A 7,712-nucleotide genomic window follows, 5' to 3' on the forward strand; every position below is an offset into this window, starting at 1 on the left:
ACTTGAGACTGATCTGTTTATATATATATATATATATATATATATATATATATATATATATATATATATATATATATATATATACACATACACACACATGTATATATACACATATATATACATATATATATCTTAAATGCATACACATCCCCATATAACATTCTTCTGTTCGGAATTTTAAAAGGGTTTTTTTTTTAAATCAGTTGTAAACATCTTTTACTTTTAAACATGTTTTTCTCATTATAACAAACTACAATTTAGTAACAATTCAAACTGCAAAACCATATACTATTTGGTACAGAAATATAAGCCAGAGAATCATCAAGAGAAGAAACAGGGAAATCTTGTAGCAGTCTCTAAATCCTACACCTACTATACTACAGTTGACTGCAGAAGACTGGAAGTTGATGTTTCATCTGAAAAGTACCAATAGGACCAGTACTGAAGCAGAGTAGAAAATTACTATAAAAGCAATACTTCTGGTTTCAGAGTTGTTTAGAATCTTAGTTTTGTTTTATTTTTAAGTAAAGAAACTTATTTACATGTTTATTTTTATATTTACTCTTATGATTATGAAATGAAAACACTTTCTTTTGCTTTTATAAATGTGCTATAATATGAAATGGGTGCGTTCACCATTTAATTAAACCAAGAGATTTACTAAATTCACTTTATAGTAAATCAAAAATAATCATTAAAGAAATGAAAAAAGATATAAAAATATTCTAGAATGTCTTATAAAACTGATTAATTTACAGCATTAACCCCTTAAATATAGTAAACACCTTACTATTCTGTATCTTACAGATATTTTAATTTTTTTCAAAGAATCTATTTTTTATTTTAGCAGCATTGAAATTCTATTTACACAATGAAGAGCAATGGAGGACAACCAACCAAACCACTACCCTCAGAAAACTAAATATTCTATTGATTTTAATATACACACTATCAATTCTACCCTTGAATTTGAAGAATATGTGACCTGTGAGAAGTAAAATCAAAACCTAACTGATTACGGTTCAGAAACCTAAATAAAGTGCCATAGATCAAAAAATAACTGCTTCATATTCAAAGGCACAAGTTCAACTTCACAGATCGTCTGGACTCACTGCATTATACTGCAGGAGAGAGAGGTTAAGAAGTGACCTTGGGATCCTGCTCTCCAGATGTCTGAGGGACCCATTTCTTTATTAAAAGTATCTCTACTTTTGATAAATACCTAGCTTACTACACACTTGATGTCTTTGCTCTTATAAGACTCTACTTGAAGCTCTTTTGAAATTTTAGGACTGTAGATATTATAAAGAAAAAATTTAAGAAGATGCAACATGCACAAAGGGTCAACATATACTCCTTCCTTTCTGACGCAATGCACAAGAAGGTTAAGAAACTACTATCATACACCCTTAAGTTTAGGGACATATTTTCAGAGATTTTAAATCAGAAATTCAATAAATGTTATGCATTTACTTCCCATTATTTCAGATCATGAAAGATATTTTTAACTAATTTGTAATATACTATATATATATATATATACTCCACAAATAACGATCTACAGACATACATCCATATAAAAATTCCCTTATTCTTTTAACTAAAAATTAAGTTTATGTTTCTTCTGGTCATAAAAATCCAGTTTGGGGTGTTTTAAAAGTTCAAACATATACTAAGCCATGCTTTGCTTTGGCACTAGCTCCCCCTCCAGACCAACCTACTGATATAACTGCACTTAAAAAAACAAACAAGTAAGAAACACAAGTTTTTCCAAGCCACTAGCAATTTCAAAATTCACCACTTTTAAAGACACTCCAATTCCTTAAAATAACTAGTTAAAATCTGTAACCAAACGCTGCAGAATGTAATCAGAGGTACTGTTTTTTCAATTCCATATGTCTCAAATAAAACTGACTTGTAGGGAAACAACTTCAAGTGACTATTTCAATTTAAGAACATCCTAAAGTACAATCTATATGATGCTATATTTTATGGAAATTATTTTGATCACTAGCCTAATAAACCACAACATACTCTTCATGTTAACTCACTACTTGATCAAAGACACATTTTGCATGTTTCTGCAATCTATGCAACTTTCATTCCAGCTGTTCAGCAATTCAAGAATTCTCAGTTTATAAAGCAGAAAAAGAAAATTCATGCCTCCAAACCATCCTTCTATGTTCCTTAAATCCTATTCGTTTCTAACTCCCCGCATTTTTACATATTAAGCTGTAAAATCACAATTTCAAATGTTTGAATTCCCACCCTATCCCTACTATTGTAGTAGTTATAAATCAAGTAATTAAGACTTTCTATATACACTTTATGATATATTTCATAAGGCTAGCAATGTATGCAGCCTTATTATACGGCATAGGATTTTAGGTTAATTTTAAGTTATTTTTGAAGAAGAGAGAATACAGCTTATACTTCAGTATAACTCTACAGTGCTGGAAATTTCTCTCCTAAAATGTTTCCTATATGATGCACCCTTTAAAAGAAGTATGCATAAAGACAAAATTTAATCAAAAAAAATAAATATGCACTTAACCCCAAGAATAACAGGGGATAAAGAAACTATAATTAAACCTTGCCTGCAGTTTCTAAAGAGAGCCAAGCCAAAGTTCAATCAGTTACTTGTGATGAGTTTAATTGTAAACTGATAGAAAACTTTTGTTGAAATTTGGTCTGCGTTCCCTTGAGGTTTGTGGTTTCTTTAGGAGGTTCTGGCTTTCCCAGGTCCACTTTCTTTAGTTGGCTTAAGTCAACTGTAAATTAATTCAAACATGGGAAGAAGAAACACCACCTCTCCCTGCCTCTATCCAAGGCCTCAATCAAAAGTAATATACAGCAAAACGCTAAAGCTCACCAAGGATAAATTTTAACCACGATACTGCCATTTAACTTAAGAAATACACTGCATCTCCGACGTTCTGTGGGGCTGAGGATTGCAAACCCCACTGTGAGTGAAAAACAGGTGCTGCACACGACAGCCCACTCACTCTTGCAGGGCAAACCTTTAACTAATAAATAGGGACTCACTTAACCTTCCCAAATAAGTTTGGACACTCTAAAGCCGCAAACTCATCATTTCCACATCAAACGGGGGTGCAGCGGCACTCACACCGTGCACTGCCCTGGCACTGGCCCCTCGCCGGGAGCGGATCTTTGCACGGGTCCACTCCCCGATTTCCAGCCGGAGAACCACTCACGAAAGCCCCTAACGCACAGGAATGCTCTTCCCCACTGTCTGTAACAACATGGAGCGAGTTGCTGGCGAAAAGGTAGGTAGGTGTATTGGAGAGAAGAGGGACACCTCCCACCCCCGCCCCCATCCCTTCTCCTCTCCTCGGCTTCGGCCCCTTCCCTAACCAAGGATGCGCGACGCCGGGGGCAGCCGCCGCGCCGCTACACGCCCCTGCCGGGGCGGCAGGCGCCCCTAGTCCCCTGCCCGCGCCCCCCGGGCACCGCAAAGGCACCCACCAGAGGGTCCCGGGGGCTCCCTCCCCACTTTCCCCGGAGCCGCTGGATAAGCAGCAGCAGTGGCAGCAACAGGCCCGGGGGGTTGCCTGGGGAAAAAGAGCAGTGACGGCCGTCAGGCACCTCCCCAGAGCCTCCTGAGATCCCGCGCTTGCCCAGCCCCAGACCCCAAGACGTGCGGGGCCGGCTCCCAAACGCCCCCTTACCCGAGGCGGGAGCAGAGGCGGTCTCCGCAGTTCCCCAGTCGCCGCCGCCGCCGCTACAGCCCTCAGCCGCAGCTGCCCCGCGTTGGGGTAGTGGGAGGGGTGGCTGGGTGGAGGATGCTATTCCCTACTGAAGGAGAGGAAGAAACGGAAACAGGAACCGCCGCCGCCGCCGCCGCCGCTGCTTAACGGAGCCTTAGGCGCCACTGACTGAGGGAGAGCGCGAGGCGGCGCGAGCCAAGCAGTCGCTGACAGCGCGAGAGCGAGCGTGAGCCGGGTCCCGGGCGCGCGACCCCGAGCAACGCCGGCCCCATTCCGCAAGGAGAGGAAGGGGACGGGGCGGCCGGGGGCTGGGAGGGGGCGGCGGCGGGCGGGGGCCTGGAACGGAGGGAAACCGGCTACTCCGGTCGGCCGGAGATAACACGCGCACGCGCCGGAGCTGCTCTGACAACGAGCGCAGGCGGGGAAGCCTCGGCTAGCGCAAGCGTGCGCGCGCGAATGGGGGCGCGCGCCCCTCAGCGTTCCAGGCTTCTAGGAGAAGGCGCGCATGCGCTGGCCGCTGCCACCTACGGGGACCCCGGCATGTGCCAGGGCTTCTCCCTGCCCCCTTCTCGCCGCGCCCGTTGATAACGTAGTCGCAGCATCCACCGCCCGGCTGAGTTGCGGGCTACAGCGGGACCCGGAGACTTCCAGCAGGGCAGCAGATGTGCGCGCGGGCGCCGGCTCCGACACGAGCGTAGGCCGCCCTCTACCGCCTGAAGGCCGGAGGCTAAAGGGGGCGCGAGTGGAGCCGGGCTCTCCACTCCAGGGAGCGCCACCTCCGGGGAATGCCGTATTCTCTACCGCCGGGAAACGGACTGGCCCGTGCCAGTTCAGCCCGCGGCCCTAAGGAGCACTGGTATTGGAGATCTGGAGCAGGCTCCTTGCTACTTTTCAGGAGTGATCGCTGCTGCTCAGCCCCTGCAGCCCAGGTCTGGCCGCTCCGCTGCAGCTTGCAGCACGATCATAGAATGGCATCGCAGCCACATGCGACTAGCGAAGCCGTGTTTTATCTTGTGAGAGCTGGTCTTCCACATTCACCCCGACAGAAAGACCCACACACACACACCCCCGCCGCCACGAGGGCCCGAGTTCGGTGCCTGGCCTCTCCCCCGACCCACGGCTGCAACAGCCCCTCCGAAGCGGAAGTTTATTCAGTACGGGAAGGAGAACATGGGGCGGGGGGGAGGGGGCTATTCCCTAGGATGCTTCCTACCGCTCGGACTCGGGAAATTCCTGGCGCCCGCGATGCAGAGCAGTGGGCCGAAGAGCTAGACCAGTCAAGCCCAGACGGTGAGCTGAGCCGGAGGACCTGATCGCGCAGCCCAGGCACACAAAGTAGTCGCGGGCCGAGGGGAGTGCCATGGAGGCCAATCAGAGACGCGAGCCGCGTGAGTGGAATGCGAGCCGGCCAATCAGAGGGTGGGAGGATGAGCTTCCCGTACCGAACTCTTCCCTGTAGCCTGCGGACCCAGATCCCAAGCCCGGGGTGCAATACCTTGGGAAAGGAAATGGTGCCCTAAGCACAAAAAAATTATTTCTCTAGACTTGGGTGTTTTTAAGTAAATGCCTTAGGTACTTATCCCAGAGCAAAGAGCGGCGGCCTTTTACATGCCGAGTATGAACGGATCACAGAAAAGAGACTTAAGAGGCAGTGGTCTGCCAAGACTGCAATCTGCCTAAAAACACTAATAAATTTACATTTTTACTGACACCTTTTTATAGGCCAGAAACTGTATTACAGAAATACAAATAAGATGCTGCTGATTCAAAGAAGAAAAAAGTTCCTGTCCTCAAGAAGTTCAGTTTCCTCTGAAAGAGGTTTGCTGGACCTTATGACTGGTATTTATCCTCAGACCTTTAAACAAAAAGCTGTCAGCGAAGTGGTAGTTTCCAGTCATTTTATGATTGTTATCTCCCTGTAAGAAGAGAAATTTGAGAGAAAAGTAGACTGACTTAGCTAAGGTCACACAAAAATATACTGGCAGAGCCAGAATGATACTCTAGCTCAGAGTTTAGACACCATCATTCAACCATCATTTATCTAACCCATGGGTGCTATCCTCCACTGAAGAGGTTTCTGCTCTAAGCTTATAAATTGAGCAAAATTCTGCTATAAGAGCCACATACTTTAGTTGTTGGAAATTATCAGAAGTTTTAGGCTTATGACATAGTAAGATAGATTAAAGCCAAAGTCTTATCAGTCAAACTCTAGGTAATTTTTAGAAGTCAGAGATGAGGTGGATATTTACTTTTTAATTTAAACAGCACTTTAAAAAAATATTTTAGCAAGCATGTTTAAAGCTTACCTTGTATAATATTTTAAGATCTCCAACTTCAAAGCTTTAATTTATATTTGCCTCAAAACATCTGGGTTTTTTAATCTGGGCTTCATTTTTCCTTTCCAAAAACCTAGGCATTGAAATATTTATATTCTCTACCTCCTTCTGCTAAAAAAAAATAAAAAATTCTGTCCAAGGAATGTTCATCTAGGATTTAGTGCACTTTAATAGGGTGGCATAATATATATTGAAACACCAAATAACTTTGGTGTCTCTAAAATATACTCAAAAACTAGTTCTTCAGCAATTAGGATTGTGTTCTGTTGAGTCAGTGTGCGTCACAGCCTCTGACAGAACACTGTTATCAAAGCCCTTTCCAGGACATGCCCAGCAGTTAGATGCCACCTCAGAACTGGAAGTATCAGTTAAACAACTGATTTGTGAGAACCAATCTTTACACATTGAGGTCCAGGCCAATAATGAATTTCCATAAAATTCCCAACAATTCCAGTTTTTAAAAAACACATTTCTTGGGGCTTCCCTGATGGCGCAGTGGTTGAGAGTCCACCTGGCGATGCAGGGCACGTGGATTCGTGCCCCGGTCTGGGAAGATCCCACATGCTGTGGAGCGGCTGGGCCCGTGAGCCATGGCCGCTGAACCTGCGCGTCTGGAGCCTGTGCTCCGCGACGGGAGAGGCCACAACTATGAGAGGCCCGCGTACCGAAAAAAAACAAAACATTTCTTTTACTCTCACAAGAGAGATAATTACTGAAACTCTGCCTTCTTCTTGCTAGGTTAAATTTCTGACAGAGAAAATATCCCCAAAAGATTCTAAACATCTCTGGCCACCAGAAGACATCTCTGTCAAAGGCTGTTTTCTCCATAAGCTCCAGCCTCCCCCTCTGCTTCTAGGCCCTCTAGCTCTTCTTACCCCAGCTGCCTGCCTCTGCCTCTCATCATCCCTAGTTTCTTATATTTGCCTGAGCAAGTAGAATTGCTCCACCACTTCCTCCATGGCTCCCTCACCAACTAGGTTTTACGCCTATCTCTGCCTATCTGAAAACTTACAGGCAAGTTCTGCTCAACAAAACATTGTACAGAACATTCTTCATGACATGTTGTACTGAGAACTAATCATTGTACAGAACATTCTTCATGACATGTTGTACTGAGAACTAATAGAACCTTGTCCATACATTTTATTCTTTTTCATAAGCCTGCGTGAAATTCTTAGTCATCAACTAGAGCTGTGGAGTCTTGTGGATGGGGTGAGGAGGAATTAACCATTAGACAATGGAAAAGATCAAAATGAAAGTTAGTGAGTACATGAGTGGCCATTTTATTGAGAGATTAGCTAGATCAAAGTTAATGAACTTGAATACTATCACATTTCCAAAATTTTGAACATTCATGTAGGAACTAGTTTGAAATTGACTACCATTTCATTAATGACTATAATAAAAATAATAGATGAGGTGTAATATTGCTGAGTGCCAGGCCCCATAATAAGCTCTTTACCTCCGTTATTTAATTCTCAAATCAACCCTTTGAGGTGGGCCCCTTATTACAATGGTTGGGGGGATCAGAGAGAAAGGTTGAAGAGGCTCTTAGGAGGTTCAGCAGCAGCTACTTACCAAATAGTTTAGAAAATTCTCCATCTCTGTCATTGTGGACCAACTGAATATCAGCCCTAGAAACATTTTT

The 7,712-nt window shown here is 44.0% G+C and overlaps 1 protein-coding gene across 7 annotated transcripts in view; it reads right to left on the reverse strand.

Annotated features, from left to right (window-relative positions):
* The window catches only part of FUT8 (fucosyltransferase 8), a 318,277-nt gene extending 313,209 nt beyond the window's left edge, over positions 1-5,068 (reverse strand). For 2 of the 7 annotated variants that reach the window (XM_033851047.2, XM_033851046.2), the window contains exon 1: positions 3,690-3,822. The gene's annotated coding sequence lies outside the window, so the exon portion shown is untranslated. Of the gene's footprint in view, positions 1-3,689; positions 3,838-4,941 lie in introns of those variants that run through there. The other 5 variants (XM_019922488.3, XM_033851048.2, XM_073800357.1 and 2 more) reach the window with 5 other exon arrangements.
* Between the last annotated feature and the right edge of the window lie 2,644 nt (positions 5,069-7,712).

This window comes from Tursiops truncatus, chromosome 2 (genome assembly GCF_011762595.2).
Source record: "Tursiops truncatus isolate mTurTru1 chromosome 2, mTurTru1.mat.Y, whole genome shotgun sequence".
NCBI lineage: Eukaryota > Metazoa > Chordata > Mammalia > Artiodactyla > Delphinidae > Tursiops > Tursiops truncatus.